Source organism: Triturus cristatus, chromosome 2_1 (assembly GCF_964204655.1).
Source record: "Triturus cristatus chromosome 2_1, aTriCri1.1, whole genome shotgun sequence".
NCBI lineage: Eukaryota > Metazoa > Chordata > Amphibia > Caudata > Salamandridae > Triturus > Triturus cristatus.
This window is the reverse complement of record NC_140581.1, coordinates 1,171,429,025-1,171,439,306: the sequence shown is the minus strand read 5'-3', so window position 1 is coordinate 1,171,439,306 and position 10,282 is coordinate 1,171,429,025. Positions and strand designations below refer to the sequence as shown.

General features: G+C 43.1%; 3 pseudogenes; all 3 read left to right on the top strand.

Moving 5' to 3' along the window:
- Positions 1 to 1,182: 1,182 nt before the first annotated feature.
- On the top strand, positions 1,183 to 1,301 carry LOC146866535 (5S ribosomal RNA; annotated as a pseudogene).
- An 8,399-nt stretch (positions 1,302 to 9,700) lies between these two features.
- LOC146866534 (5S ribosomal RNA) lies at positions 9,701 to 9,819 on the top strand (annotated as a pseudogene).
- Positions 9,820 to 9,930: 111 nt separating this feature from the next.
- Positions 9,931 to 10,049, top strand: LOC146866533 (5S ribosomal RNA; annotated as a pseudogene).
- The last annotated feature ends 233 nt before the right edge of the window (positions 10,050 to 10,282 follow it).

The following is a 10,282-nucleotide window of genomic DNA, read 5'->3' as shown; positions in this document are numbered from 1 at the left end:
CCTGGGCCCCGTCTCCTGGCCTGCCGCTCTGCCAAAGGCCCGGGACGGTGTTCTGTCATGTCCTGGGAGCTTCCCCCTGCTTGGCTTGGCTCAGGGGCCCGGGGAGGGCGGCCTCCCCACCCCGGGCTCCTTCCTCGGTCCTGTCGTGGGCAGGGTGCCCGGGACAGGGTCCTGCGGGCCCAGGGTGGCTTCCCCTGTGCCTTTAGGCCTGGGAGCCCCAGCTGGACCCCGGGTCAGGTGCTCCCGCCCTGGGCCCTGTCCCCCAGCCTGCCAATCTGCCAAAGTCCCAGGACGGGATTCTGTCGTGCCTGGGGAGCCTCCCCCCTACTTGGATGGGTTCAGGAGCTCTGGCCGGGGCCCCTGAGGCCTCGCGGAGGGTGGCCTCCCCACCCTGGGCTCTGTGGGTGGGTCTGTTGGTACCAGGCACGCCTCCCCTGCACCCCCATGGCGGAGGCCCAGCTGGGGCTCCAGGCCCCCAGGCAGGGGCACCCGCTTGCCCCTTCGTTAGGGCACAGAATGACCAGATGCCCGTCCATTTGAGCCCGGCCATCTGGTCGCGTGCAATGCTTTCCAATGGGGCGACCAGATGGCCGGGCTTCCCTAGAAGTCCCGATGAGGGCTCATTTGCCTCCCTGATCCCAGCCAGGGCTGTCGGAATAGTACATTTTACTTTTCCTTAGGTTGAAGCGCCATCTAGAGCAAGTCGATTAAATGATGATGTAGAGGCACTGCGATGTAATAACTGCATTCTAAAGGCTGCTATTCCACTGAAAGCACCTGATCTTGTATGATCTCAGGAGTTAAGCAGTCGGGTCTGGTTAGTACCTGGATCGGAGACTGCCTAGGAATACCAGGTTCTGTTTTTTATTTTGTTTTGCTTTAGGCGAATGAGGGTGGTTTGTCTCACTTACTACTGAAGTAAAACAAAAAAAGCTATGTTCCCCAAAGTCAGTGCTCTTCATGCCTACGGCCATGCTACCCTGAAAGCACCAGATCTTGTCTGATCTCAGCAGTTAAGCAGGGATGGGCCTGGTTAGTACCTGGATAGAAGACCTCCTAGGAATACCAGGTTATGCCGGCTTTTTGTTTTGCTTATGAATGGGGGTGACTTGTCTAGCTTACTGTGGCCAGCACTGAAGTAGAATGAAAAAAGCTGAGATCCCCAAAGTGAGTGCTCTTCATGCCTACGGCCATGCTACCCTGAAAGCACCAGATCTTGTCTGATCTCAGCAGTTAAGCAGGGATGGGCCTGATTAGTACCTGGATAGAAGACCTCCTAGGAATACCAGGCTATGTAGGCTTTTTGTTTTGATTTAGGTGAATGAGGGTGGCTTGTCTCGCTTACTATGGCCAACACTGAAGTAGAATGAATAAAGCTAAGAGCCCCAAAGTCAGTCTTTTTCATATCTATGGCCATACCACCCTAAAAGCACTTGATCTTATGTAATCTCAGAAGGAAAGCAGGGTCGGCCCTTGTTAGTACCTGCAAGGGAGTTTTGCTTTAGGTGAATGAGGGTGGCTTCTCTCACTCGCTAAGGGAAACGCATTATAGTTGTAACCCGTATACCAGCCTTAGAGGCAGTTACAAAAGCGAGTATTCCGAATGCAAAGGCTTTACATCCAAGATGGATACAGTGGGTTAATTCTCTTGCTGCAATTGATGTTGAATGTGTTTTTGATCCTTATTTAAAAACACAAGCATTCCTGCAATACGAACACGAATTTCCTCTGCCTACTGAAATTCTCCCTCTGGACCAGTCCGAATTGATAATTTATACTGATGGATCTGCACAACCCGCTACGGAGGGTCGGCAAGCTTATAGTGCAGCATGCACGATCGTTAAAGGTTGTATGCTCGATGGCAAATTAAGACCAATGGTCACAAAAACGCAATCTCTAGGAGATTGTACAGCTCAGCGAGCTGAACTACAAGCATTTAAAATGGCAATTGAAAATACGGATCGCGAATTCCCCACACTCATAGTGTGCGATTCCTTTTATTGTGTTCAATCATACAATGAATATATTCAGAATTGGCTTCAAAATGGTTTCAAAGATGCAAAAGGTGGCACAATCAAGTATAAAACGCTTTGGGAACAAGTAGTTCAGTTGCGAAACGGACTACAAAACACTCACGTGATACACACGCTGAGTCATCAACGTGATGGCGTTCACGTTGAAGGGAATTCATTGGCTGATGAAGCCACGAAAGGGGCTGTGTAAACGGCTTCTGTAGCTGCAATCACTCATTCAAAAATAGACAGTGAAATAATACTGGCTGTCAATGCTTCAAGCAATGGCAGCGGTGCAGCGTTACCTAAAAAGTTTCCACTCAAATACTCATATATAATTGATGCGAACAATGTTCCGTTTGCTCGAATCCCTGGAGTGGGGGATAGAGTAATACCAAACATGGAACGAAGAGCAGCTTTGATTTACGAAGCACATCTGGGAGAGGGTCTGACACATCAAGGGATCTTTAAAACAATTTTAAAACTAAAAGAGACGTACTGGTGGCCAGGAATGAATACACTGATTCATATCTTCATCAATAACTGCATAGGCTGCAATAGAGATCGCAGTACAGAAAGCCACCAGACACCTGACTACAACATAGCCAGCCCAGTTCAGACACCATTATTAGACAGCATTAGACTATCTACGTGCAGGCGTCCTCTTGGACAAATGCAATCCCACAAACACTAAATTAAGGTTCCTATGGATGTGGCCTCAGCGATCGGCTGACGCTCAAACTGCTATAAAAGATTTGCGAGTCTTTATCTGCACATACGCAATTGGCACACTGCATTCTGACCAGGGTCCTGCGTTTAGCTCTCGAGCTTACAAAGAAGCTATGGCCAGTTAGGGTGTAGTATTGCGGTATTCTTCTCCATTCCACCCGGAGGGAAATTCTGTTGTGAAAAGAAAAACACCGGAACATAAAGCAGTCTATAACAGCTAGGGTATTAGGCTCGGGTGATGGGTGGGTAAAACATCTTTATGGGGTCCAACGCTCATTAAACAATTTGCCAAGAAGTTCTCTAGGGGGTGTCACTCCATATGAAGTCCTGTTTGGAACTAGAATGTTGATTCCGGACCTTGACATGAAAGGCACAGTGGTGGAAAATAAAAAGTTTGATATCAAAGATCATTTGGCTGTTTTACAGGACTTAAATGAACTAAGATCGAAACAAAGCAACGTGTTCCTGAAGCCAACCACCACTGGGGAAAAACCAACTGTCCCAGCAAGGCCTGTCTGGATCCTAAAGCTTGGTGATCTAGTTAGAAAAAAGATCACGGACAAGAAGGAATTTGGGCCTTCTTACAGACAACCAGTACCTGTCCTAGCAATCCACGGATCAAGAACAGTACTACTACCGCCCCTTGCTGGTAAAAAGGAGAAAAGATTTGACCTGATCAAACCACACTATGTGGCCGATACTAAGCAGTAGGCCAAGTGGACTCCGTCGATGTAGCAGGCGCACTCCGCTAGCTACAATCCAAGAGGTTCAAACTGAGAGACTCACCACCTTTGAAGATTCTACAGTGAGAAATAAAGGACTAAGCAACAAAGCTATGGAGCTCATCCCTCTTGAGACCCAAATAACAGTTCGTTCTGATACACATGTCTACAACGAAGTAACAAGTGATCAACTGGTTCCAGCGAATTCAACAAATCCTGATGCAATTCCAACCATTGACAGAACTGCCTCTCGCTATTTCATTAAGTTTGATACAATTTCTGAGGATCCCAGTGAACCTGAAAAGACGCCAGCACAAAGAACTTTCAAAGAACAAGCAACAGTCTTTTTTCATCTCCTGAAAAAGACTTATCTGGTTTCACCATGGATTGAACTATGGATTGTTTTGGGAATATTCTTCTCTCTACTTTGGTTAGCTCTGGTAATAACTCTGAGTATTCTGATAAATGCAAGATATATTCAAATGGACACAGCAAGTAAAAGAGTGAACTTTCTTCTCCAGCCACACAAATCATCCCATTGTGAAGCAAGAGACTTGTCAGCAGTGAACATCACAGCCGTTCCTATACCAGATGGTATAGTTTGGGACAGAACTGTGGCCTGTCGGAACATTTGAGGATTCCACATTTATTTATAATTTCATTAAGTGACTTTATTACCTCTAGTATCTTTTCTGGTGATTGGGACTTCGAGACTGTTAAAAACATGATGTCTGATCTAGAAATGTCTGCAGTATTCACAAATCATGAATATTTAGAGGGTTCATCGGACTATGAACAAATGTATTGTTATAACCACTATGGTCATAATTTCCTGCATGAAACTGCAACACCTAGAAAAGTATTTAGGTATAACCAATGGGAGCATTGTCCTACACCTCCAAAGGGTAGCTCAAAAACCTTTGCAATGAAATTTCCATATTTTTCAGGGTTCAACTTATCAAATCCAGAATCGTTTTATTTTAAGAATGTGAACAAGAAAGGAACAAAAAATATGTTAACCAATACGAAACAGATTTATTCTGCAGCCTTTATTGCCCAACTGTCTAGACAGGGTTTCGACTTTTGGAAGGACAACATTGAGACAAAATCTGTCTGGGGTACAAAAGATTGGCAAGTGCAGGGTATAGAAGCTTTGTTTAGAGACTGTATCATCCCTGAGCAAATTGTCTTTGAATGACACTGTCCAACAAACGTCTTGCCTTGGATTAGCCAAGATCAAAGACATGAACACACCGACCATACCTATACCTGCAAGTAATAGCACTACACGGGGGGAGGTCAACGTACATAATATTTTGCATCACAACAGATCAGATCCAGAATGGAAAAAATTGTTGCTCTGGCCCACAGACACAAACAACTGTCAAGATCGATTCCTGAACAAAACACAGGGTTTCAGTAGCCATAGGCCAGACCCACGCTATGTTCAAAGCCAGCATCCAAGGGTAGTAACAACATACAGTGTAGGGAAACTTTGCCTTGATTGGCTACAGAAAGCTACACTGCAGGATGTAAAACAACACTTATCTTTACTTAAAGAAGGCGCAGACCTTAGGGAATTCTTGCTAGGACCAAGAAAACCACGTCAAAAATGTTTCATATATGCTGGTATCTACGCTTCTTGTAATGAAATATGGAAGATTACCCAAGCAGAGACTGCAGAACGAATACGAGAAATTGATCATATTAATTTAGAGAAATCTCTCTCTGTAGTAGACAATGGGTTAACGACTCTGTCATCCAGGATATATTCATTGGACAGCATTGTGTCTTCTGCCATAGACATCATGGAACAAGACTTGGTCATGCTGCAACATGTAAGCAAAAAGGTAAATCCGTGGAAAACACTCTCATGCACTAGATTGTTCACATAAGTGTACTAGGAAATCTTTTTGCAACCCTCACACAACACAAAATATTGCTCACCACTGCCTCAGGCATCCACCTTCCAAACCAGGATACAGATTCAAACTGAAATGCAATGCATACACTCTTGTCAGATAAAAAGAAGTTTACTTGGTCAGTCTCAATTACGTTCTATAATGCTATTAGGCTGGACGCTCCAAAACTTGCATTCAGGCTATGTGCCTTGGCGTTTAATCAACTCTACGTCACTGTTTTCAGAATTCAATCTCACTGATAAACAGATCAGACTGGCACCAAGGGGAGCAGACTTTACGGCGCTGAGCATTAAAAAACCATTCACGGTGGCAGAAAAACCGGCTACCGAGTGGATCATACATGGTAAAATTACTCTGCCTGTTACAACTTTCCATTTTCAATATTACCTAAAACATATACCAGCAGGCAAATATGAAAGGTTGGGTAAAGAATACATCAAGACATCTTGGGATTTACCCTACACACATAGATGTTGGAGTGGGGGGCGTGAAGTGTTTCTTAGCGGTACAAACTGTGAAAATGCACTAAGCGGTTCTCTCCTTTGTCAGGATATTAATTACCATGGGGCCTGCGATGGTTCCACTACAAATTCATCCTGTCACCTGCAAGGCTCACCAGCTGCAGTGATTATTTCCAATTTTTGAACTACTTTCAAATGGAAGTTAGCTCATGTTGAATGATCACAGCTGCTGTGGCATGTTGCCAGGTATCCCATATCTAGTAATTGTTACATCCAGGGTCACTTGCTGTATGCAAGTCTTGTTTCCACAAATGCAGACAGTCATGGAGTCGCCTCTATGGCCTTCACTGAACATCTCTTCTATACGAATTGATACTCTAAGCAGAATGAAAGCCATTCTTTTACAACAAACTCTGCCACTGACCTCGGCCAAAGAAACCTATGATCTACAAGTTGCAAGGACATCTGCCGAGATACATGCCCTTTTGAATACAAACTGCCCTATACATTTCTCAGAAATGTTGGAACGTATCTTAAACATGTCTGATACGAGCGGTATTGTACATGTATTTAGACCATGTGTTCTGGACTGTTAGCACCTTTTCAGGCAGTCCTGGGAATAATTCCCAACTTTGTGCACTCTGTGTTTGGCGGACTGTCACTACTTTTTGGACTCGTTGCAGGGATCCTATTTTTGCTCCTACTGTTCTGATATGGCAAGCCAAATCACCAGCGTCTTTCTAAGTACCATAGAGAGAGCTCTAAAGCAGAAGAAGTGTCGTGAGCGCATCGTCCAAATTTTAGGTTTACCTCGTCTACGAGAATTAAATACCACATGGTTCCTGTCATTCAGACCAATCTGGCAAGATTGCATCTTACCTGTTCTACGCTGCCTGCTTTGCGGTGAAGAATGCATGCTAGACATCTGTCTAACACTCCCATCAGTCATGCCTATGGATATCGATACTCTGCTGGACCCGGTAATGGCCCATGCTGTGTGTTGTCCCCAGCGGCTACCAATCCTGATGACGGCATTCATTGAGATCTCACAGACGCAAATTGCTACTGCTGAGGCATGAGAGGAAACAACAGGCACGCAGGTAACATCCGATACGAACATTGCTGATGCGACCAATGCTGACGGCAATGCCCCTCATCTATGTGCGGTTAATCTTCTAAACGAGGTAATCCAACTTTCACCTACAACGGTAGACAACTTTTTGTCTACGGGGTCAGAAGATTTCATGTTTTCTCCATCTCCATACACTGCATTTTGATTCAGCACACAGTGTACCGGGAAGACTCTGAATTTGGCCTTCATTTTTCAAAACAAAGACTAATTTTGGCCAATTTTCCTCTGATTAAATTTTTTCATTTCTCTCTCAAATTTGAGTTTTTCTTTTTATGGCACAGTGATCTGCTTATAGTAGAACTATTCATAGAGAACAGAATTCTTTGATACACTTTTATAGAAAATATGTCACCTTGTCAATACCAATTGATTTATGTAACTTGACATTTTCTTCTGTATTTACGAGCCATTTCATAATGTGTATATATATATATGTATCAAACACAAGTAAATATCTTTTTTGTTAAAAGTACCATTATTTTGAAAGGAATGATGTTAATTCCGTACATTTTACACTTTTTGAACTACAACACCCATAATGCAATAATAATGGCACCTCACAGCAAATGTATAAAGCTAAGAAATGGAAAAAGGACCATTGTAACAATCTACCGTGACCAGGAACTACAGTTCGAAACGCGTAGGGAGGGTTACTATCTGAGATTAAAATAACATCCTAATCGTCGAGAGGAGTGCCGCGTTATTATTTACTTGTGTTTGATACCTAACCGAGATCGCTGTCCTGATCCCGACGTGTGCACCAGCTGGCAAGGTGCTCCTTCCGTGCAGGACAATTGTGTGTAAAAAAAAAAAAAAAAAATATATATATATATATATATGTATGTTCATTAATTTAGCATTCAATGTGAATATAAGCTTGAAATGATACACTGCTTTAATATGTACAGCATCTGTGCTTTTTTATGCATAGCGACAGTTTTTTGCATTTTTCCAATGTATTTTTAGACGTGTTCTTAGCCGTCCATATGTAGCTATTTTTTAGATATGTTTAGCATGTTTAGAATTTAGTAATGTCGTTCATACGAAAGTGGAGTGGGTGTTATTTGTCGATTTAGATACCGTATTTAGGTTTCCCGATTTATGTCCTTATATAGGCACAATTCGCATTACCCATGTTTAGGCATAGAAATCCTACCCTTATTTAAGCATTATCCATGCTAACCAAAAACAGGCATGGCCACCTACATCTGTTCATCTACGTCACAACGAGTTCTTGGAAAACCAGAATCTTAAGCCTTTAAGACTGCCCCTTGCTTGGATATTGATTTCTCCAAGAACTCATTTATTATGCATGAACATCTATTCCTAGGAGTTCATTCATGATGCTCTTCTGCCCGACTTTTACATCAATACTGGCATTCCTAAACACCTTCAAGGTATAAATATACCTTCACTTACCATGGCAAACCATGGTTCGGCTTACTACTTGCACGACGCGGCTCGGCACGGCAAGTTTAGAAGGAAGTCACGTTCCTGCCTGACGCACTGACCAGACGCTGTCATCCTCCTCGCAGAGAATCCAGCTCCAGTGTTTCTGACTCCCCTTGAGGGGTGTTAGAGATTGAGACTCAGAAAAAAATTCCAACCTCACTCATGCTAGGGTATGGAGCGAACTAGAACCTAGAGGGACTTTTGGCAAATCTTGGCAACTATAGCTAAACTAGACTATAGACAAATAGCACAGACTTCTTACCTCGTACTACACTTAGGTTAGGTACACTGGGGTAGAACTAGCTAGAAGCATCAGATGAGTATTAACATTTTAGCCTGTGTTATTTGTGTATGTATTTTTATGAATATCTGTCATAGCTATAAACCATGCTATTGCAGTATTATTTTATCTTACTGCTAATGCTGTACATATTTTACTTAGCATTCTGTCTTACGATTGTAGCAGTTCATATCTCTTGCACGAGAAATAAGACTGTTCAATAAACCTTTTTATTGAAACGCCCGTCTATCTATTTCTGTCTAACTCTGTAGAAACGAAGCATGCATGATTGACTTAGTGAAACTATTATCTATTGTTTCCACGATTCTGAGATTGTTCTAAGGGAAAAAAAGTTGTCATGTTTATGCGGTTGTCAGAAACTAATTCCTTCTTGTTTATTCGAGATGTTTCTAGTGACCTCTGAGTTAGCTAGCACACAAAAGTTATTAAGTTTAATGTACTCAATAGAGACATACTGACCTCAGTCCTATGTCAAAATTATAATGTATATTATTCCAATGCGCAGAGCCTATGAGGGATATAGGAACTACACTACACTGAAAGCACCTGATCTTGCCTCATCTCAGAACTTAAGCAGGGTCAGGCCTGGTTGGTACCTGGTTGGGATACTTCCTGAGAATACCAGTTGCTGTTGGCTTTTTTTTTCTTTTCTTTATGCGAATGAGGGTGGTTTTCTCGCTTACTGTGGCCATTCACAAAAGTAGAATAAAAAAAGCTAGGAGCCACAAACTCAGTGCTCCTTATACCTGCAGCCATACTACCCTGAAAGCTGCTACTCTTGTCTCATCTCAGAAGTTAAGAGAGGATGGGCCTGGTTAGTACTTGGATGGTAGACTGTCTGGAAATACGAGGTGCTGTTGGCTTTGTTTTTTTTGCTTTAGGCGAATGAGGTTGGCTTGTCTTGCTTACTATGGTCAGCACTGAAGTAGAATGAAAAAAGATGAGAGCCCCAAAATCAGTGCTCTTCAAGCCTACGGCCATACCACCCTGAAAGTTCCTGATCTCGTCTGATATCAGAAGTTAAACAAGCTCGGGCCTGGTTGGTACCTGTATGGTAGACCGCCTGGAAATACAAGGTGCTGTAGATTTTATTTGTTTTGTTTTGCATTAGGTGAATGAGGGTGGCTTGTCTCGCTTACTATGGACAGCAGTAAAGTAGAACGAAGAAAGCTAAGAACCCTAAAATCATTGCATTTCATGCCTATGGCCATACCACACTGAAAACACCTGATCTTGTCTGATCTCAGAAATTAAGCAGGGTTGAACCTGGTTAGTACCTGGATGGGAGACCGCCTAGGAATTCCAGGTGCTGTAGGTTTTTGTTTTGCTTTAGGTAAGTGAGGGTGGCTTGTCTCGATTACTATGGCCAGTACTGAAGTAGAATAAAAAAAGCTAGCAGCCCAAAGTCAGTGCTCTTCATGCCTACGATCATACCACCCTGAAAGCACCTAATATCGTAAGGCAGCTTTGGGTCTGGTTAGTGCCTGGATGGGAGACAGCTTGGGAAAATGAGGTGCTGTAGGTTTTTTTGTGTATTTTTTTTGTTTTGCT